Source organism: Psammomys obesus, unplaced genomic scaffold, assembly GCF_907164565.1.
Source record: "Psammomys obesus unplaced genomic scaffold, mPsaObe1.curated_primary_1811, whole genome shotgun sequence".
NCBI classification, from domain to species: domain Eukaryota; kingdom Metazoa; phylum Chordata; class Mammalia; order Rodentia; family Muridae; genus Psammomys; species Psammomys obesus.
In genome coordinates this window covers 2,216,024-2,239,196 of record NW_026594377.1, presented here as the reverse complement: position 1 = coordinate 2,239,196, position 23,173 = coordinate 2,216,024, and the positions used below count along the sequence as shown (strand labels likewise).

Genomic DNA, 23,173 nt, shown 5'->3' with positions numbered 1-23,173 from the left:
CCCTAACCAAGGAAGTCAAAGACTTGTATGAAAAAAATTTCAAGTCTCTGAAAAAAAGAATTAGAAGAAAATATCAGAAGATGGAAAGATCTCCCATGCTCATGGCTTGGCAGGATTAACATAATAAAAATGGCCATCTTACCAAAATCAATCTACAGATTAAATGCAATTCCCATCAAAATACCAACACAATTTTTTACAGACCTGGAAAGAAAAATTCTGAACTTCATATGGAATAACAAGAAACCGAGAATTGCTAAAACAATCCTCTACAATAAAAGATCTTCTGGAGGTATCTCCATCCCTGATCTTAAGCTGTACTATAAAGCAACAGTAATAAAAACTGCATGGTACTGGCATAGAAACAGAATGGTGGATCAATGGAATCGAACAGAAGACCCAGAAATAAACCCACACACTTATGGACACCTGATTTTTGACAAAGATGCCAAAACCATACAATGGAAAAAAGATAGCATCTTCAACAAATGGTGCTGGTCTAACTGGATGTCTACATGTTGAAAAATGAAAATAGATCCATACTTATCACCCTGCACAAAACTAAAGTCCAAGTGGATCAAAGACCTCAACATAAAACTAGACACATTAAATCGGTCAGAGGAAAAAGTGGGGAAGACCTTAGAACTCATTGGTACAGGAGACAACTTCCTGAACAGAACACCAACAGCATAGGCTCTAAGACCAACAATCAATAAATGGGACCTCATGAAACTGAAAAGCTTCTGTAAAGCAAAGGACACCGTCATCAAAACAAAACAACTGCCTACAGATTGGGAAAGAATCTTCACCAACCCTTTTTCTGACAGAGGGCTAATATCCAGTATATATAAAGAACTAAAGAAGCTGAAAAGCAGCAAACCAAGTAATCCAATTAAAAAAAATGTGGAATTCTCTGTAGAGGAATATAGAATGGCAGAGAAACACTTAAATAAATGCTCAACGTCATTAGCCATCGGGGAAATGGAAATCAAAACGACCCTGAGATTTCACCTTACACCCATCAGAATGGCCAAGATGAAAAACTTGAATGACAACACATGCTAGAGAGGCTGTGGAGAAAGGGGAACCCTCCTCCACTGCTGGTGGGAATGTAAACTTGTACAACCACTCTGGAAATCAATTTGGCACTTTCTCAGACAACTAGGAATAGCGCTTCCTCAAGATCCAGTCATACCACTCCTATACATATATCCAAAAGAGGCTCAAGTACACAATAAGGACATTAGCTCAACCATGTTTGTAGCAGCTTTATTTGTAATAGCCAGTAGCTGGAAACAGCACAGATGCCCCTCAACTGAAGAATGGATGCAGAAATTGTGGTACATCTACACAATGAAATATTACTCAGCAATGAAAAATAAGAAAATCATGAAATTTGCAGGTAAATGGTGGGACCTGGAAAGGATCATCCTGAGTGAGCTGTCCCAGAAGCAGAAAGACATACACGGTATATACTCACTCATATAGACATGTAATATAGGATAAACCTACTAAAATCTGTACATCTAAAGAAACTAATCAAGAGAGAGGACCCTGACTAAAATGCTCAGTCCCCATCCCGAAAGGCAAAGAGGAAGGACATCAGAAGAAGAAGAAAACAGGAAACAAGCTAGAAACCCGCCATGGAGGGCCTCTGAAAGGCTCTGCCCTGCAGACTATCAAAGCAGATGCTGAGACTTATGGCCAACTGTTGGGCAGTGTGCATGGAATCTTATGTAAGAAGTGGAAAATAGTAAGATCTGGAGATCATAGGAACTCCACAAGGAGAGCAACAGAATCAGAAATTTGAACACAGGGGTCTTCCCAGAGACTCATACTCCTACCAAGTACCATGCATGGAGATAACCTAGAACCCCTGCACAGATGTAGCCCATGGCAGTTTAGTGTCCAAGAGGGTTACATAGCAATGGGAAGAGGAACTGCCTCTGACATAATCTGATTGGCCTGCTCTTTGATCACCTCCCCCTGAGGGGGGAGCAGCCTTACCAGGCCACAGTAGATGACAATGCAGCCATTCCTGATGAGATCTGATAGACTAAGATCAGAAAGAAGAAGAGGAGGACCTCCCCTATCAGTGGATTTGAGGAGGGGCATGTGTGAAGAAGGGTGTGGGAGGGTGGGATAGGGAGGGGAGGAGGGAGGGGCTTATGGGGGATACAAAGTGAATAAAGTGTAATTAATAAAAATAAAAAAGTCAAAAAATAAATAAATAGAAAATAAAATAAAATAAATAGATTCAAAGTAAACATGCTGTGCACGCTGCATTTAAGTACAAGAGGCCAAAAGCTTATCTAAACAGGGTCAGAACTACATGACCTTACGGCAGGAAGTGCACTGTGGTCCATTGTGGCAGCCCCAAATCATACAGAGCAGATCACCCCAGTCCTCAGCCTGTTGCACATGCTGCAATGCATAGCCGTAGAACTAGTGAAAAGGAATACTGATTTCAAGCCTGAAAAGGGCATCCTACCAAGCACCCTGAAAGGAGCCATGATGGCTGGGGCTTGACACACAGAAATGAAGTCAGAATCATCCTGGTATCTCTCTGGGCAGGACCACATGACCTCTTGGTCGTTCTGCGCTGTGGTGGTGAGTGCAGCTAAGGGCCCCCAAGGTTCTCCAGTACCTACATGGCCAAAGGGCTGCACTGTGGCTTTCAGTGTCCAGCTGGCCCAGTCCACTTTGGGAGACTACAGCCCCAAAATTGTGGTCAAAGAACAATGGTTTGTTCTGTAAAGTGCTCTCCATATTTGTTTATGGATTATAGACAAGGAGAGTTAGGAGCAAACACAGAGACAAGGGTAACACGTGGTGTTAAAGCTTCCTGTGGCCTGCTGGTCTACTTAGCTCAGTACGCACTCTCTAGGAATTTGGCTTATGCAACCTGGGGAACTGAGCCCATAATTTCTTCCCTCCAGGCTCCTCAGCATTGTGCCTAAACTAAGCCACATCCTAGTATCTCTCTCTAGAATGCTCGTAGAAGACAAGTGTGCCACAATCCTCCTGAGCCTCCAGCATCCAGGACAAGGTCTGCCCACAGTTGGTTGAGATCCAGGTTACATTTTGCTAAAGTTACAAATGAACAGATTATTTCAAGTATGTAAGCTTGAGAAGGGAAAGGAAAGAATCAGTGATCAAAGATATCTTTTCGTCTTTAAAGAGTGAGAAAATTCACATCAAATAAGTTAATGCTGATAACAGCCTATGACATGCCTCCTGCATTCCAGGCATTTTCCAGTTGGGAACCTCAATGTTTACAGCTCCAAATGTACCATTCAGTGCCATTTTCAGACAGAGACACTGCAGTGTGGGGGATTTAAATAACATGCACTGACTTACATAGCCAAGACGGAATAACAAAGATTTTTCTAGAACTCTGGAGATGCCTAATTGTCTCTCATTTAGAAGGTCTCAGCAATGGTCACAGCACCAAATACCAAAATATTGAACTGCAAAAGGCTGGTGACAGGCTCCCTGCGTAAGCAGAAATTTAGTCAAAGGAAAATGATGGGAAAACACCTTCAGGGCTCCCTAAAGAAAGGAGAACTGCTCAAATACATCTCACAAGGACACTGACCAATAGACATCCAACCTTAGTGCCTATTATTTCTGGATTTGTTCTTCAACATGAAACAATTGGATACCGGGACTCAAAATATAGCACACAGAAGAACCAAAAATGACTTCCCTGATGCAATTTTCAGTTTGTCAACATTAACTGTTTTCTTTCATTAATGTCATTTTCTTTTATCTCCAGTTTTCCTCATGATCTTATTCAAGGGGGAAAAAATGAGAAAAGAAGAAAGAGTATCAAAAGAAACAAGAAAAAAATAACTGGAAACTACTTGAAATTGATTGAAGGTTTCAGTCCTTTGTTGTGCGTTTTCCCACCCTCCCAATTAGAGGAGCAGGAGGTTCTACTCATTATTCTTTAGATACTAAGTATTAGATACTAAGTATTAGATACTAAGTATACTACTTTTCATTCGATACTGAGTATCTGGCAAACACATACCCTATTCCAGGCATCATGCTAGGCACATGATGTAACATTGTGCCCAACAAGGCCCATCACCCTCAAGACCTCATGGCTAATAAAAAAAGAAAAGAAACAAACAAACAAACAAAAAAGTGTTAACAGCACCACTTGCTAATGGGCTTAGGAAGAGGGCAAGTTAGCCTAGAATTCTGTTGCTCTGTGCTCACTTTCTCTTGTTTTCTTCTTCTTTGTAACCTCTGGTTCATTACAGTTCTTACTCACTCATCTGGCCTACAGTGAGACCCTCCTCAACTCCTCTTCCCTGCAGCCATGCTTCTCTACTCTCTGGTTCCCCTCCTCTGCCTGCTGTCACAGTACCTTGGTTCATACAGCTCCTGCTGAGATACCTAGCTCATGCCCAGGGTTACCTGTGAGGCCGCTTTCTGTACTCTCTGTGCTCCTGTGTACCCATCACATCAACTCTCATGCAGGTCCCTGACACTGCCCTCCACCCTCAGCCAATGCCTTTGTTTTTTCTTTTCCACCAAATTCCCTTCAGTTTAGCCTATTGACTTGACTGTTTCTAACTTATTCCCAAAGATTAAGATTGAGCAGTCCTGTCTCCCTGGGAAGGTGTCACACATGTACCCATCTAATACACACCTAGGTACAGCCTTCAATCCAGCATCAGGACATGACTCAAATTAGGACAGAAATAAAATCTCCAGATCTATAAGAAAGGCTCTAATTCAGTTCACTGCAAGAAATTACCATAAAGTTAAATATTTTAAACCATAAGAGAGTTACCCCATGAGGCAAGATTATCCCACTTGAGGAAAAGTTGGCTCTTCATATGCTTTAGAATATTAGCCATATAATATACGATAAATATACTAAAATCTATAGTCCTAAAGAAGCTAAACAACAAGGAGGACCCTAGGGAAGATGCTTAATTCTCATTCAGAAGGGCAAACAGGATAGACATCGGAAGAGGAAAAAGACAGGGAACAGGACAGGAGCCTACCATATAGGGTCTCTGAAAGACTCTACCCAGCAGGGTATCAAAGCAGATGCTGAGACTCATAGTCAAACTTAGGCCCAGTGCAGGGAATCTTATGAAATAAGAGGAAGATAGAAAGACCTGGAGGAGACAGGAGTTCCACAAAGAGACCAACAGAGCCAAAAATTCTGGGCCCAGGGGATTCTGTAGAGACTGAAGAATCAACCAAAGACCATGCATGGAGAGGACCTAGACCTCCTGCTCAGATGTAGCCCATGGGCAGCTCAGTCTCCAAATGGGTTTCCTAGTAAGGGGAGCAGGGGCAATCTCTGGCATGAACTCTGCTGCCTGCTCTTTGATCACCTCCTCCTAGTGAGGTGGCTTTAGTAGGCCACAGAGAAAAAGGATCCAGACAGTGCTGATAAGACCTGAGAGGCTTGGGTCAGATAATAGAGGAGAAGGACTTCCCTATCAGTGGGCTAGAGAAAGGACATAGTGGGGGAAAAGAGAGGGAGGGTGCAATAGGGAGGAGATGAAGGAGAGGGCTACAACCAGGATACAAAGTGAATAAATAATAATTAATAATAATAATTTTTAAAAAGAAACTTAGAAACACATCTGATGGGCCAAGTTGCTCCTGCTATAAATTTTCATTATGTGTGATATTGTGATTTTTTTTAACTTACCACCACCACTTTTCTGGGATTTTTCCCAAATAAATTCCTTTTCTCCTGAGATGACACAGGCACTAGCTGTCAGCCCCATGCTAACAACCAGAACAGCTTTATAATCCACTCGGTGGATTACAATCAACTCCAGCAAGTTATCCTCTGACAACATCCATGCAGACATGCATTATGACATGGGCATGTGCACACACACATAACACACACACACACACTAAATAATTGTAATAAAAACTGAAGAAGAAAGAAAAACATAAATTCATTTTCTGCTACTTGAACCTAAAATGCTGAATAATATTTGACATTTCACATTGCTAAAGCATAAAGAATAAAAACTGCCCATCATTGATATAATTAATGAGGGACCCTAAATGACATTCCAAATCCTGATGAGTGGAAAGGAAAATCCAGAAGCTCAGGGTAAAAGGCTTTTCACAGAGGGAACACCAGCTGCTTGAAAACAGAACACACTCTTCGCATCCACAGCAATGGCTGAGCCCATCTGCCCAGACCGGCTTCCTACCCAGGAGCCAGCACTTCGTGACCACTAAGAGCACTGAACATCCAGCACAAAGCAGGCTCTCTCTGTACTGGTTGAGGGACACATGAACAACTCTTTATAAATCGCTGGGGTAGAAACAGTAAGTCATATTTCTGTGGCAGCATATTTTTAAGGGACTTTAGAAGAGCCCAGACCCTATCTTGGATTAGGTATTTTGTCAAGTGGAAGAGATGGATTCCTTTATCGTTATTTGTTTGTTTGTTTTGTTTGTCTCTGGGGAAGAGGACTGGACTTCATAATCATGTTTGTAATGTGAAAAAGCCTACATTCAGCACGATGTATACCTTCTTCTTCGTCCACCTCAAACTCTCAGATTTTCACCCTACCCTGTCCAGTCTACAGCAGTCCATCACACTCTCTCCGTCCGTCCCTTCACAGCTAACATGTTCCTGGGCTGAGAAAATTCTAGCTTGGCTTTGCAGGCAAGATATTACATAGTGGATCAGAACCTTTGTGTAAAAAGATTTCCAAAGGGTTGCTGGGCATTCTGAGTATGAATCGACTTTCAAGGCATGGTTTTCCACAAGAATGGGAAATTAACGTGCTTAGAAAGGGAAACAGGAAAGAGAATGACTGAAACAACTTGGCTTCTCTGAGCTATCAAATCACATCCTGAAATGTATCTGTCATGCCCTTTACTAGTGACAAAACAAATACTTCTGTCCTTGGTCATGTTTAATAATCTGTAGTTAGCATAAAAAGTATGGGCTTCACTGTGACATTTTAACACATACATACATAAATATACAGACTTGTTCAAATGCATCCTGCATCCTCCCTCCCCTCCCCTTGCTGATCCTCTTCTTTCTTCCAATGGTCCCTCTCCTGCTTTCCTGTCACGTGGATTCTGTCACTCCCCACACACAAGCTTAAGATCTCTTCCTTCCCTTTTCAGGTCCTCACTCTGTTTTTATGACATACACTTATGCACACACAAATGCAAGTTTAAATCTAGTGTCTGCAGGTGAGAGGAAATGTGGTATTTATCTTCCTAAGACTGACTTATTTTTCTCTAAAATGTAATTCTTTAAAGTGTCATACAAGTGTGCCTGGATCACTAAGATCCTGCTATCTTAATGAAGAAAAAGAAGAGAAAGAATGAATCAGAACCATGTCTTAACTGAAAAAAGAAAGAAGAAAGAAGAAGCAAAAAGAAAAGGAACTACAAAGCCAAAAGATCTTACCAATGAAACTTGTTTTTTTTTTAAATATCTAATACATTTAAATTCAAAGATACATTTATTTGTTTAAATATAAAGAAATAAAGCTCAAGGGGATGGGGAAAGAGCCATGTCAAAAAAAAAAAAAACTTTCATTTTTTTTCCTTTGAAATGTTAAGTATTACTATGGAAGCAAGTTATTTGATTTAAAATCTGTACACCTAAAGAAGCTAAGCAAGGAGAACCCTGGGTAAGATGATCAATCCTCACTCAGAAAGACAAACCAATGGACATGTGAAGAAGGAGAAAACAGGAAACAGGACAGAGCCTACCACAGAGGGCCTCTGAAAGACTCTACCCAGAATTGTATCAAAGATTCTGAGACTCATAACTAAACTTTGGGAAGAGTGCAGGGAATCTTATGAAAGAGAAAGGAGATAGTAAGACCTGGAAAGGACAGGAGCTCCACAAGGAGAACAACAGAACCAAAATATCTGGGCTCAGGGGTCTTTTCTGAGACTGATTCTCCAACCAAGGACCATTCATGGATAGAACCTAGAACTCCCACACAGATGTAGCCCATGGTTCAGTATCCAAGTGGGTTTCCTAGTAAGGGGAACAGGGACTGTCTCTGACATTAACTCAGTGGCTGCCTCTTTGAACACCCCTCCCCCTTCGAGGAGAGAACAGCCTTGCCAGGCCACAGAGGAGGACAATGCAGGCAGTCCTGATGAGACCTGATAAGCTATGGTCAGATGGAAGGGTAGGAGGACCTCCCCTATCAGTGGACTTAGAGAGGGGCAGGGAGGAGATGAGGGAAGGAGGATAGGATTGAGAGGGGAGGAAAGAGGAGGCTATAGCTGGGACACAAAGTGAATAAACTGTAATTAATATAAAAAAATAAAAATTTAAGTAAAAAAAATTATATCAGTGTACCCAACATAAAATTGACCATCTTAGCCAACTATAAGTTGACAAGGGTAAAATACAAACATACTTTAAGGTGCCACTGTACCCAGTTTCCTGAACCATTCAACAACGTGACTCCTAATCTTCCCCTACCTCTGGCAATTGCACCCTATATGGCTGCCAGTATGGCTACTCTGCATACATGTGGCATCATATAGAATCTGCTGCCTTCTTTCTGGCTTATTTCACTTAGCATACTATCTGCAAAGCTCACCCACAGTTTAGTATGTGTCAGAATTCCTGCCTCCTTTAAGGCCGAATAATACACCAATGCAAGGGCAGACCATATTTTATCAATCTGAAAATAGATCTGGGGTTGCCTCCACTTTCTTTGACTTCTCTCTTAACATGTTTAACTTGGGAGTTCTGAAGCTGGAGTTAGGTTACGTGGTTCACAACCCTAGGCCCCATGGTAGTGTAGAAGCCAAAAAGGAATTTTTATTTTTATTTTTTTGGTAGTGGATGACTAGTGAGCACAGTACTAAACTAAGCAAATGAAAATGCTCATAGTTCAAGGCACTGAAGAGACTTTTAGATATCATAAATCTATTCTAAGATAGCTCTAATCAGGTATTTACTAGATCCTAAAAACAGAGACCATTTCTCTTCTGAAGTCAATGATGCCGAAACTGTGGTATGTCTATATCAACAATGAAGAAAATAAAGAAGCCACAACAACCCTACCCACAGGGGATCCAGAAAAGGTTCCTCCCATGACCCCCACCACTCCTCATCCAATTGAGCCCCGAGAACTGGAGAGCGAAAAGTATAAGGAAGGAGGAAAGTGCCACAGATAGGAGCCATCAGAACAACCTGAAGATGAGAATGAAGCATAGTCTTGAAGCAGGAAACCGGATGGAAAGGGAACTGCAGGGAGCAGCCCCAGGACAGATGGGAAAAAGGAGAAGCAAGACCCAATCAGGTGTCAACTGAAACAAATGAAAGTCTAGAAAATGCACATCACCTCCACAAACCCACTAGAGAACTTTGGAGTTCCCTCCTCTACTGTTTTCCCTCTTCATTTTTGAGATAGGATATTTCATTAAACTTAGAACTTGCTCTTTTACTAGACTTGCTAGTCAGGAAGCTCTAGGATTAGAGGGGCACAGTTTAGAGCCTGGCTCTGAGGTGGGTTCGAAGGATCCTCACTGAGTCACCTGTGCTGTAAGTCCTTTCTTCCCAGCCCCCAGAACCCCCTTTGTCATTAGTGACAATGTCACCATGAAGTATGTAGTTACACTTCTAATACCCACTCTGTTTTCCACTTTATGCTGCTTGATAGTTGTGAACTTTTATGAACTCGTAGAAGAACAGCAAAGACTTACAAGGTTAGATGTCTACGAACAGAATCCCTGTCCCCAGACATCACTGGAAGAGCTGAACCACTGAAATTCGAAAGGGCAGGGTGAGCTCAGAACAGCATTGTGTAAGGAGGGGGTGATGTGTCCATGAAGAGAAGGTAAAAGGTGTTACATAGATATTTCCTCTGAACTGAAACATTCTCTCTTGGAGGGATAGGGGCTCTTAAGAGAGAGAGAGGAGAGAGAGAAACCTAAGGAAACCTACCATCCTTGGGAAACTTAAATTTTTATACAATTCACAAGTCCCCTCCATGAGGTTATGTAATCAGTAAGCAATTGCTGGAGGAGAGGAACTCTTCCATGGAGATGACTGATACTTGTGCAGGAAACTGCCAGGATGTCGCTCCTGTGAGTCATCACTCTTACTGGGGAGACGTAGCTGCGTATGCGTCACCATGGTCCTATTTGTGACCTCTCATCCTTTCTTCCTGTAAGTCACTCCAATAAACTCAGCAGCTCACCAAGTGAGACTTGAGGGGAAGGAGTTGTTTGTTCTGTCATTGCTGCTTTGCCTAGGATAAATAGATGTTTATTTATGTCTCCCCAGAAGAGACACAACAAAGGTGTCCAGGGAATACACTGAGAGGAAGCACGTACAGGTCTGAGTTATCCCACTCCTCCACTTGGCATCACACAGGAGCTAAGCAATGTCAAGGCAGGATGCTTCACTAACTATGTAGAATGCTGTGGAGGTGAGCGTTAAAGGTTGAGCAACAGTTCCCTGAGAAATTACAAGATGTCAGCATCCCACCCGATAGAAGATGACAGCATCCCAGTAGGAAGAATAGTGTGCAACTCCACAGCTTCAAACAATCGTAGTGAATAGGTGAGGAACAGACACGAGAAGGGACCAGAAAGTGGGAAGACAAGTCCAAAGTGACCAGTAGCTTGAAGGTGTGACCAGGGATAGAGGCAGCACTCAGGGTAAAGAGCAAATTTCTTTCTTGACAGGAAAAGGAGAATTATGGGCATGGGAATTCAGATGCTGGAAATACATCAGTGAGCTGTGGCAAGTTCCAAATGAGGATAAACCTGTGGTGAGGGTTGATTCCCTGAGAAGAGACCATGTCGGGGCAGGCTCTGGGATGAAGGTATGTAGGACTTGATTATGGTTTGATTGTGCAATGCCTTCTTCAACTCATATGATAGAACCTTTGGTCACCAATTAGTGCTATTTGGGGAGGTTGTGAGGCCTTTTGTCTATAGAGTCTTGATTTAGATCCCTCAGAGTGGGGATTATGGGATATAAACCTCTCAAGCCTACCCCGGTTCTCTGCTTCCTGGCTGCCGCGTGATGCAACCATCCACTTCACACTCCTCTGGTCACAGCCACAGCAGCTCCTGCCACTACACCTCCACCACCACGACAGACTGTGTGCCATGGTCTATGTGCCAGAATCGATCCTTCCTCTCTTAAGATGTCTGGACAGTCATTCCATCACCACAAGAGAGATGATACAGGACACAGGATGTTCTAAATGTCTGAGTTAGAATCGATGCCTTCCACACGGGTCCCATGATTAGCAGCCCTGTGCTGTGTGGGGCACCTGCCCATCCCTGCTGCCAGCTGTTCAGACCTGAGTTAGTAAATGTGAGGAGCAGCGGCTGGCAAATCTCCCGCGCCAGCAGGCCTCCTGGCTCCTGGCCAATGTCTCCCAGTGCCCTACTAGGTTTCAAGAGAAGCGTAACTGTTGTTCATATCCAATGTATGCTCTACAGCCTGCCGCTCTACTCCCCTGTTTTTCTACCCAAGAGCCTTAGAACACAGACATCCCCTAACTTCGCATTTCCCCACATAGATTTTGATCAACTTTTGCTTGCTTCCCCTGCTAATTTTCACCCTGGCTCCTTACTACTGTCATCGCAAGGCTCTTAACAGTTAATGGCACACATGATTTTTAAATGACAGTGTTTTCTTTTACACCATCCAAGTTATTCCTGAAAACATTAAGCATCCTAGGACTCAAGATGAGAGCCATTCTCTGTGCCCTGAAGTTGGCCCCAATCAGTCTTCATAGCCCCTGACTTGCTACTCAGAGAAGAATTTATGAAGAAGCAATCTCCAGTTATTGTGTTCATATTACTCGCCTTTTCTGAGGTTATTTATGTTTTCTATTATAAACAATTCAAATGTGGTCCCTTTTAAAACTCCTCATTTTCTATCATCTTAGTACAAAATGTAGAATCAAGTCATGTAACTTAACCTCCACTTTTTTATCTTAATCAGGATAACAATGTTAGAACATTTCTCCCATTCTCAATAATGCAAAATCATGAACAAAATCTCTGTTAAAATGTGTTAAAGAGAAAACAGCACTTTTCAAAGACAAAGGTGTCTGCCAGGCACAGCTCACCTGTCTTCATTTCTGTGTCTACTTTTCATTTGAATTTCTAGAGAAAACTGAAAAAAAAAAAAAGGTTTCATTGCTGAAAACAGGAAGCATGTGCACAATTTTCCATTCATTCTCCAATGTTAATGATGCCTCCAAGACTCTTGCTTAGACTGAGGCAGGATCTCTCCTAGCTCACACTGGCATTGCTAGCTAGGTAGAACGAGCCTGATTCTAATTAGGAGATCTTAATTCTTCGGCCTCAAGTTCTGGACTTACATGTTTTTAAACATTAATCTTGCCAGTTGTAATTAAATATCTTATAGGAAATAAACCCAAAAGTCTTGATTACTGAGCAAGACAAGCTATCACAGATGTAACATTTATTCCAAGGCCTAATCCGACAGTATATATTAATAAGGAAGCTATTCATAAGTAGTTTCAATGAACACCTCTAGGGATGTTACAAGGGAGCTTCATCTCACCAGCTCACTTCACTTGTAACAATTACTTTGTAGCTTGATCAAAAGTCACTGTACCCATTTGGTTGCAGGATGACTACTTTTAAAAGGTTAATGTTCTGTCACAACTGTGTTCCTGATTAAGATGACAACATTTTTTATAAAGAATTATAAAGTCCTTTTAGCTGTGCTGTTGATTAATGCTCTAAGAAGACAGAAATAATACCAAAAGAGTTTTGAAAGTGAAATAGAGATTGAAGCCAGTGGATGAGAAGATCCAAAGCAAAGCAGTTGAGCTGCTTAAAAATATATTGATACCGTGAGATAACTTTGCATCAATGTAACCATTAAAAGTAAAATGAATTGAACACATTCCGTACCTAGCTGGGACATGCCAATGATGCAGACTATATAAGGTTTGCTTTCCAAGTCACCTGTGACAAAGACTCACTTACCTGCAAGAATGAGTGCTACGTAAGGCCTTCGCTGGTTAAAAAATGATCTTGGCGTCTCTCTTCGCAATGGAAAAAAAAGAGTCTAAAATGGTAAGAAGAAAAGAAATAGGAGGTAACCCCTGTAAATTTCCACCCTTTAAATACAAGTGAGGTTTAATAATGGTAAAAGGCATGTGATTTAGTATATAACACACAATTCATCTGAACATATTGCAACCCTCCCCGCCAAGCGATAGAGTATACCCCCTTCCTCTTTTAATAAGTAAAATGCAAAATATTTGGTTTAAAAACGAAAGCATCAACATTTAAAAGCGCGAAAGCCCCGCTGAGGACAGAGGAAGGCAAGCATTTCCACGTGGAAAAAAACCAAACCTAAACACGCTAACCTCGGCAGAAAGAAAGGCGCACAGCTGCTCCGCTAGCACAGCTGCCTCTGCTGATGCGCTAGAGTCGCACTTGGTTTCCAAGTCAGGGTCCGGAGGGAAAGTACCGCCCCCTTCTGCTAGCACAGCTCAGCGCCACCACTGGGGGGAAAAATCCGTGCAATAAAGTGTTAACAGTAAAAGAAAAATCCTCATCCCAGTTTTCCTGGAGAGGAGCGAATCCACACGCTACAAAGGTCCACTGTGGGAGTCATACTGCCAGTGCCCACCGCAGCCCGGAGAAGCACCGAGCCAGCCTGCTGCGGGGCCCCGAGGGGGTTACTAAGCCGGCAGGATGGCAGGCAGGACGGTAGGACTGGCGTCTGCCAGGAGCCCAGAACGCTGGAGAGGATGGACTGGGGGCTGTCCAGGTTCCGCACCCTCACCTGAGGACAAGAGCCCCTGCCCAGCCCCTGCTCTGCCCGTCTTGTTCTCAGTAAGGTGGTGGTGGGGTGTGGGGACGCCGTATAGCCCCAGCCCTTGATGAAATAGACTGTGTCTATACAAGCAAAGCTGAAGATGTTCAGACCAAGGACTCCCTGTGAGAAAGCTTCTGGGAAAACGCTAAGGTCCTTATGCCAAGCCTGTAGTACACAGTTTTCAACGAACTAACTCGGGGCTACTTCCCCAAGAGTTTTCCTTATTTTTATCCTATCTGTCCCATAATTCAAGTAATGGGCAAAATATATCCATGTGTGCGTACACACTAGCATTTCCATATCATGTGCAGGAATAATAAAAAGTCTGTCATGGTTTATACAAGGCCAAAGGAAAGATTGATAAGCCACTCGAGTCTACAGATTACTTGCTGGTCCCCCCTGTCTCCATGGGGACAGCCTGCTAGCGCCCCCCCTCCCGCTCCCTGGCATTAACAGAGTCAGCAGACAAGTACAGTGCAGCGCATTACTGTAGGAGCAGAGAGTCTGTTTCCTATCCACCCTCCCACCCGGGTTTGCTGTGGGTTTAACAAGGAAAGTGGGTTGTCGTCTTCCTGGGGGGCAAGCCTGCAGACCTCCAACTCGGAGACTAGGACAGCAGAGCTGCCTGCTTCAGCACTGCTCTGGAAGCCCAGGCCCCCTCTGCCAGCCTAATTAATCTCTGTCTAACGGAGCTGCGCTTGGCAGAGAGACGGCAGTGTCAACGTGAGATAGTCACTTGGACCTGAATCTGAGTTGTTTTCCATCCCTGACAACAAATAATGTTACTTCCCAGCCTGCAGGCCGAGAGCTGAGATGGGTTTATAATTTGCCTTCCAATCAATCTCTCATTCTCTCTCGGCCATGTAAGTTTTCTCTTCTGTCTTTCAGCATGCAGGGAACAGCCTTGGAGACGCAATCGCAGGCAGGGTCTTTATTGATATCCTTAATGAATATTTTTTGCCTTATAAGTAAAAAAGGTGGAAATCTGCATAATCCCAGACCACGCTGGTTTACATAATGAAAACAAATCGTCTGTCAACTCATAGCTCTGCAAGATCATTAATAAACTCAGTCATTCTCTCAGGCCAGCGGCTGGAACAGAAGCCTCAGTCATTTTATATGCACACAGTCATCCACATTCAGCCAGCTCTGGGACCCTGGTTCTAGGCCGGCTGGAATCCGAGGACAAACAGCACAGCTCCTTCCTCTTTGCCTAGTAAAGAACTCATTAAAACTCTGCTCCTGGGCTCTGGGAAGTGCATGATCTTAGAAAGTCCTCAGAAGAGGAAGTCTCCAGCTAGGGACAGAAAAGTACAACACAAGAGTGCAGAACAACAAACCAACAAACCCAAGAGTGGTGACCAGGCTGGAAACAAAACGCACGGTGAAAATTTTGAGATTAACGGTAGCTATTCGGAAGAGAGGGGATGAGTGCAGACACGGCAGCATGCCCTCCCTCCGCCGCTACTGCACTGCTGAGGGACCCATCCGATAGGCAGAAGACGAGACACACGTGCATTAGGGTTTTCCATCTTCACAGAGGGGCAGAAGGAGGTTAAGAAGTCCGCATGGCTGACATATGGGAAAGCCAGGAAGTTTTTGAACGTTCAAAGCCAAAACACTGAAGAAAAGTAAGCCTGCCCATTTCCAGTCCTACACACTGCCCATGAAGCCTCGGCTGTGATGTAAATGTGAAGGGCCACCCCTCCCACACCCAGCTGACCTGTGTGAATCCGTGGCCCCAGCTGTTGACTCTATTTGGGAGGGTTGTGGAATTCTTAGGAAGAAGGGCTGCATGGAGGAAATGGGTCCCTGTGTGTGGGACTTGAGGCTTCACGGCCCACCTCCACTTCCTGTTCACTCTGCTTTCTTGGTGTAGACAAAATGTGACCATGCAGCCACTTCCTCCTGCCACCCTGTTCCCCTGCTTGCTGCCAGGTGCGCTTGCTATGATGGACCATGGACCTCTGAAACTATAAACCAAAATAAACCTTAAATAAGCTCTTAAATTGCTTCTGTCAGGGTGTTTTATCCCATTTCCAAGAAAAGACATGAAGACACTGGTCTCTTAGGTGGGTCTTTAGTAACGGAGATGGAGTCTATAGGCAAGTACTGCACAAGAACAGTGGTTGGGTATATACGCCGCTAGCATCCAGAGACTATCAGTGAGGCATTGAGAACACAGCCTTTCCCGGCCGGTGTTCACTCTCCCCCATCCGCCCCGCCCCCACCAACCATAACAAACAAACAGAGAAATAAATAAATTGAAATCCCAATTACAAAAACAAAACTTTGGAAAAGTCCTCCTGAATATCGAAGAATAAAACAGTATGAGAAATGTGCTAAAAGTAAAAATGAAATCTAGTGACCAGCTGAGAAGTGTGGCTACATGCGTATGACAGTCTCAAAGCAGCAAGGACATATCCCTTAGTCTTAACACTGTTGTTTGGGTTTGGGTTCCCTTCCTGACCGTCTGTAGCCCACTGTGTTCTTGACAGTTCAGCACAGAAGGTGAGGATTAAGGAGGACCTGGCGTGGCTTCACTTGTCAAGTGATGGTGAGGAGAAAGCTGGTGTCCTCGCGGATGGCTGGGAGAAATCCACAGAAAGACTGCACTGTGGACTCTTGAAGTTTCCATCTGAACTATACAGACCAGGATATGCATCTCATCCAAAAGAACAGAATTCACAACCGTTCATTAGCAAATTCTCCTCAAATAAGCTACCTCTTAGTCCTGTTATAAGAAGACTAGCTAGGATCTGTGACCATGAATATATTGAGAGAAATGCTATCTTGATAACCTAGGAGCCAGGCTACTCAATACATCATTCCCAAGACAAGCCCAGGCCACTACTTGCTTCCAAAGAGCTTCAAAAACACAGCTTGCTCAAGACTGTGGAGATGCCTGAAGCTATAAGCCTTCCTCACTTCCCTCAAATTAAATATTCACACCTTTCATTCATCTAACACATAATGTGTGTCAGACCCACTGATTGATACAATAAGGAAGAAGAATTTCAAGGCCTCTCTCCCTAACACGGCCAATATAGCATAGAAAACACACCAATAACCCATCCAAGATTTCTTCTGAGATTCCCATTGTGCACTTGTAGATAAAAGCATACACTTTGAACCCTGACTAACAAGTTTTTAAAATATGAGTAAGTGGAGTTCTCTGCTGTTGGTACTGGGAACCAGAGCTGGGGACAGGATCAGGACTGTGTGTCCAGCTTCTAAAATTATCATCTTTCTCAAAACTTTGTTTCAGAAAAGAAAGTGCCCTTGGACACTCAGCATTGTAAGAAGCATGCTACCATATTTTTAACTGCATTCCTTCCACACTGAGTAACTTGACTATAAATAGTGTGATTTAGGGAACGACTGATTTCCAAAGCCATGATCCCCATCCCAGAGGTTACTCTTCTGTTACTCTTTGGAATGAAAAACCAGGATGAACTTTGTGTCCCTCGTCCAGAAAGCACAGATGCACCTTGAGAAAATATCTTCTTCATAATGCTTCCACTGCAGGAGGTCACACTTATTTCCCTTGCTGCAGTTTCTCATTTTGATCAATGGAGATGATCTTGTGTAACACAATTACACTGTTTAATCATCTGCTGTTCCTTTAAAACACAGGACCAGGGCCAGATAAATGGCTCAGCAGTTAAGAGCACTTGCTGCCCTTGCAGAGGACCTGTGTTCAGTTCCCAGCATCTATCTGGTAACTCACACCATTTATGCCTCCAGCCGAGGGAATCTGACGCTTCCCCTGGCCTCTGCAGGCACCAGGCACACATGTGGTACACATGTGCATGTGCGAGCAAACACATTTACATGAAATGAAATAACTAAATCTAAAAATTAAAATAAAATAATGTGAACAAACCACTCCTATGCAGAATGGAAGTGTTTTCCATTATAAGAGAATCAGGAACATGAATTGTAGCAGTTTTTAGGGGTCCATAAATAAAAAGATACTAAATGAACCAGTCAGTAACAACTAGTTTTTTGAAGAAACTAGGTCTTTCAGTTTGCTTTAGCTAAGACCAACACAATCTTTTTTATCAAATCAGTTAAGATACAGACTTGGTACAGATCCTTCTGAAGAGAGCTGTTTCCCAGTAGGCAGTCTATAACACTGTATCTGTACTGACACTTAATCAGGCATTGAACTAGACACAGTCTTCCAGTGAGCTCTTCTGGCTCTGCTCAGCTTAACAGCATCTAAGATGTTACCGAGGCATGATCAATGCCCTGGGGGAATCCGCAACATTTAGTCCAATCCAGAACAAGAGATCTGGCCTGTCCTCTGCTGTGAGTGCCTGGGGCTTTAGGCAAATGCTATGGAGTGCCTAGTTCAAGATCTGTGAAGTGAAGGTATGGGACAGCATTGCTGATTCTCAATGAGGGAGCAGGAGCCTTGACTGTTGTTACCCAGCCCAGCGGAGAATTCCTGTCCAAGATTAGTTACAGGGGAAAACAAGCTGAAAAAACAAGAGGGATGGGAGACAGTATATGACTCAGCTGTGATGCCTAGGACAGAGGGGCTTGGAAAGAGTCCAAACTCCTGAACATATAAAGTTAGAGACTTTATGAGTATAAAGATTTACTCAAATTCACTGATACAGAGTGGACAATCCTATCACATTTGCCCATTAACTAAGTGCAGCTCTCATGACTGTCTTGCCCTAGTTCACAAAGACAAGTTATCCCACAGAAGACACAAAGATCAACAACAGCTCAGCTAACATACAATGACCCAGGCAACAGAGACAACCCAAAGAAAACACAATACACAATGCACACAGAGCATCAATACAGCAGTGTTGATACAGCATCAATACAACATCAATACAGCATCGATACAACAATGGGGAGAGGGTACAGGACTACGGTCAAAGTCTACCAAAAGTAGCCTTCAGAGATTGCTCAGTTGGCAAAGTACTTGACACACAGGTATGAGGACTATTTCAGATCCTCAGCGCACACACAAATGATATGTGCACAAGTATGTGCCTGTAATCCCAGCGCTGGAGAGAGGAAGACAGGGTGCTCCCTTTAGCTTGGTGGCTCCTGGTTTCAGGAGAAACCCTATTTTAAAAAGAAAGTTAGAAAGGTATTGAGGAAGACGCCCAACATTGACCTTTTCCATCCACAAATCCCTCCCAGGACAAAACAAAAACAAAAACAAAACAACAACAAAAACAATTGCTTCTTATGATGCCACATAAAATTTAGCTGCTAATAGAATCTTTGCTGTATCTCCCAGGTCAGCAGAGCTATCTCCACTGGCTCTGCTTTCCAGGCCCGGCTGTCTCAGATGTGCGTACTCAAGGCAAGTGCCCAGAGCATGAGTCTGAGATAGAATGAATGAAGTTTGTCTTCTCTGGCTTCTTTATGATTCCCTCTGGCTCCACACTGCCAAGACTCTACTGTGGGCACTGAAGCTTGATCTATTGTTGTACTTACAGGGCTGGTGACACAGATAGATGAAGAAGTTCAACCTTTCATCAAAGCTGAACAGATATTTTTTTATTTTCAGTGGCAATTTTTGTCATCTTTCCAGATGTGGGCATGTCCATGATGATAGTGAAAAAGAAAAAAAAAAAGTCACTGCAGTAATAAGCTTGCATCCTGATGAGCTATCATTAGCCCGAAAATGCATTCGGTTAGCTGTATCCATTTCCCAGCTTATTTCATGCTGTGTTCCAACCACAAGAGGATTGAGAACATGCCATCCATATTTTCAGAAATAGACTGTGACATTACAAAATACATATTTCACCATGAAAATATAAACTCTGTGTAAATGTTTATATAATAGACTTTGTTCAATTAATCCCCTGGATTGGGCTGTTGGAAGATTTAAAGGGGGTGTGGAATTTACACCAGAGATGCAGGAAAAAAGATTATCTCATGTTTCAAATAAATAAGCAGTAATATTGCTTGTACATACACATCATTTAACAAAACTGCACCTAAAATGCAAATGAATATTGCCATAGGGAATCTATAATTTCTGTATAGTGCTTACTATATATAAAAGATACTAATGAAGTTACATATAAGCACGGGGACCATGAATGTTAATCAATAAAGTTTTAAATCATTAAAATATGTTTTCAGCCCTTGCTAGATCCAACTAAAAAGAGGAAGGAAGAGAGAAGCTCTGAAAAGTCTTTCAAAACACCAACTAATTGGGCCTAAATAATAATCTTATCCCACAAAATGTACATAGTCTTGGGTCACTGAGATGGCTTAGCCAGTACAAGTTCTTGCTGCCAAACTTAATCACCTGAGTTTGAGTCTCAGACCCATGTGGTAGAAGGAAAAGAACTGTCTTTCTGCAAAATTTGTCCTCTGACCTCCACTCATGCTCTATGAGATGTGGGCACCCACCCCCTCCAATAATACATGAATGTAATAACTTTTTCTAAAAAAAATACAGTACTAATTATCTTAAGATTTGGGCCGTAAGTCATTGTGACTGCCCTCAAGAAAGTAAAACAATAGAACTTAATATATTGAGTAACTTCAATAAGGCAAGGCCCCATCTAAAAGATTATTTCAAATAATTTCATCTAACAAATATAGAAAGCAGGGACAGATACAAAGCTGCAGGGAACAGCTGAGGACTCTGGGGTTCAGAAAGGTCGGATAACTTGCTTAAGGTCGCATGCCATCCCAGGGAGTACGACATCGCAGTTGGACGGTAGAAATTAAACTTCTGCCTTTTGGTAGACAAACAAAGAAAGCAAACATGGGATCCTGGAGCAGTGCTGTGCTTTATGACTTGCTGATTCATGCCTCTCATGGCTTCAAGAGGCTCTTTGTGGATTAATCAGCCACCAGATAGAATTCAAAGTTGGAAGTTAGTCATTTGTGTGGTTATAGAAGAAAAGGCAGTAGGAGAGCCATCGTGTAAGACTGGGGTGCTGCAGAAAGGTATGGAAACAGCAGAATGGGCAGAAACCCTCAGGTATGTTTTTGGCTATCAAGTGGCTGTAAATGTGAGCGAACATTTTCATCCTTGCACCTGTTTTCTCTTTAGCAAAACTTTAAGGTCTGGGAATAAGAGTTCGAGAGTCTTTAAAACCCTCCTCCAAGGACTCTGACCTTGTCACATGAGTCAACAAGCTTTGGTACCTCTAGGACAAAACATGTCAAGAGCAAAGCTCTCTCCCTTCCCGCAGAAACTGGAGCCCTGCCATACTTGTCAAGATTCTCACTGTTTTTTCAAAGTAGTCTGCTCATAAGGAACACCTCCGGAGGAAGAGGGTCCCTACCCAGGGATACCATGTCATCTTGGTACCCTAACAATGGTTTTCATTTCAAAATCACTCAGGTGTTGATTTAACCCCCTGGGGAAGAGAAAGAACATGAGACCCCTCCCAATCACCGCCATCCAGCTGACCCAGGGCAGCAGCTCATCCCTTGCTCCCTGCATCTGAAAGGAGCTTGGGTTGTGGCTACAGTTATCTTGTATTTCCAGTCCTGATAGGACTCTAACATGGCTATTCACTTTTTACACTAAAAAAAAAAAAAAAAGTAACATTTTTCTCTCTTGAAGTGGATGGATTTTGTGGCCCTTTGGGGGAGGGGAGAGAGAGACTAAATAAGGAGATTGCAAAACATCTCAACATGTAGAAAGCCTTTCCTTTTATTATGAAGAAAATAAAAGGAAGGAGGATAGAAAGTTTGAGGAAAAAAGAAACAGCAGCATCTGACTTGTTTGCTGTCTCTGAGAAGAACTCCTCTCATGAATTTTCATTTCACTATTTTGGGGATTTAGCCAAACTGAAAATTATTCCTGGAAAAAGCATTTCTTCTGTGTGGTAACTACTTTCACGACACATGGTTTTACTCCAACTCAAAAATCACAAGGAACATAATCTCTGATCTATCCTCTACCTGCATAGATGTCTTCTTCTGAGCTTTACATACCATCTTCACAAACAATGTTTTATCTCTGAACATACGATTTATGTGTTTGCATTCCTTGATGGACTTACTAAGCAATCATGAAACTATTATGATTTAACACTTAAAATGTGGATCCCACCTTCCTATATTAAATCAGCAATTTACAATCCTCTGCCAACCCTTATCATGGTGTAAACATGTTTTATGTGTTCAGCATTCGTTATGGGCGCACTATTTTCTAATTTTTTGCTTGACTTCTCTACATATCTACTTAGCCCATATATCTGTCATTTTCAATGGAGCAATAACCCACCGTGTTGCTAAAAGACTGTTTAATTAGCCATCGTTCAGCTAGTTGTTTCAAGGCTTTATTATAACCCAGTCAAGCATTTTTAAGTAAATAAGTCTTATGTTTTTTGTTGCACTATTTCCTTAGGCAACAAACTGAAATATGCAATTAACAGCTTAAAAACCATAATCAGCTCTGTGGCTTATTACAAATCACCAGGTGGCTCTCAAAAAAAAAGAAAAAAAAAAAAGAAAGAAAGAAAGAAAGAAAGAGATACTAGCAACTTGCAACATCATCAATATGTGTGTATATGTTTTAAATTAAATGTAAAAGTATATAATATGTATGTATATATTATATATAAATATAATTGCATTTGTGTTTCTTGTTCCATATGAAGCTTGGTTCCAAAGCTATTGCAATACATACTTAATAAAATTTTTGATCACAGAAGATTAAAAATAGAATTGACATAAATGACACGTATATCCCAAACTCTTTAACTTTGAGACGGGAAACTGAATTCAAGAAGTAAAAAGATTCATAAAAGACCTAGCAAGTTGGTGAAATGTCTGCATTATTGACGGTCCTTGCTGCCTCTTCATTGGTTACTGCTTATTCTCTATATGATAGAGTACTCGGGGATAAAGACTGAAGGGTACAAAACAGAGACAGAGACTGGCCAGGGCGTCATAATCACCACTTTCCTTTAAAGGAAACAAAGGGCCAATGTACTCTCCCAATGTCCACAAAGAACATAATCTCTGTTGTATCCTCTTCCTACACAGATGTCTTATTGTATGCATTACATGCCATACACATAAAGAACTTTACCTCTGAACATATCATTTTTGCCTTTGCATTTCTTAATGGACTTATTTAGCAATCACGAGGCTGTTATCAACCAAACATCAAAATGTAGATCCTACCTTTCCTATATTGAAAGGAGAAATTTACAATTCCCTGTGAACCTTTTGCATGGTGTAAATATGATTTATATATTCAGCATTCACTATGGGTACAAAGGGTTGATTGGTGGAGCAACTTGTTTTGTTTTGTTTTTCTTTTCTGTCTTTCCTTCTCTCTCTCTCTTTCTTTCTTTCTTTCTTTCTTTCTTTCTTTCTTTCTTTCTTTCT

General features: G+C 42.2%; 1 protein-coding gene across 3 annotated transcripts in view; it reads right to left on the bottom strand.

The window, feature by feature from the left end:
* Window positions 1-23,173, bottom strand: part of Csgalnact1 (chondroitin sulfate N-acetylgalactosaminyltransferase 1) — a 341,415-nt gene that overhangs the window by 185,344 nt on the left and 132,898 nt on the right. The window contains exons 1-2 of one of the 3 annotated variants that reach the window (XM_055618820.1): window positions 13,371-13,393; window positions 12,985-13,066 (exon numbers count right to left, since the gene is read on the bottom strand). The exons of 1 other annotated variant lie outside the window; for it this stretch is intronic. The gene's annotated coding sequence lies outside the window, so the exon portion shown is untranslated. Of the gene's footprint in view, window positions 1-12,984; window positions 13,067-13,370; window positions 13,394-23,173 lie in introns of those variants that run through there. One more of the 3 variants, XM_055618818.1, reaches the window with a different exon arrangement.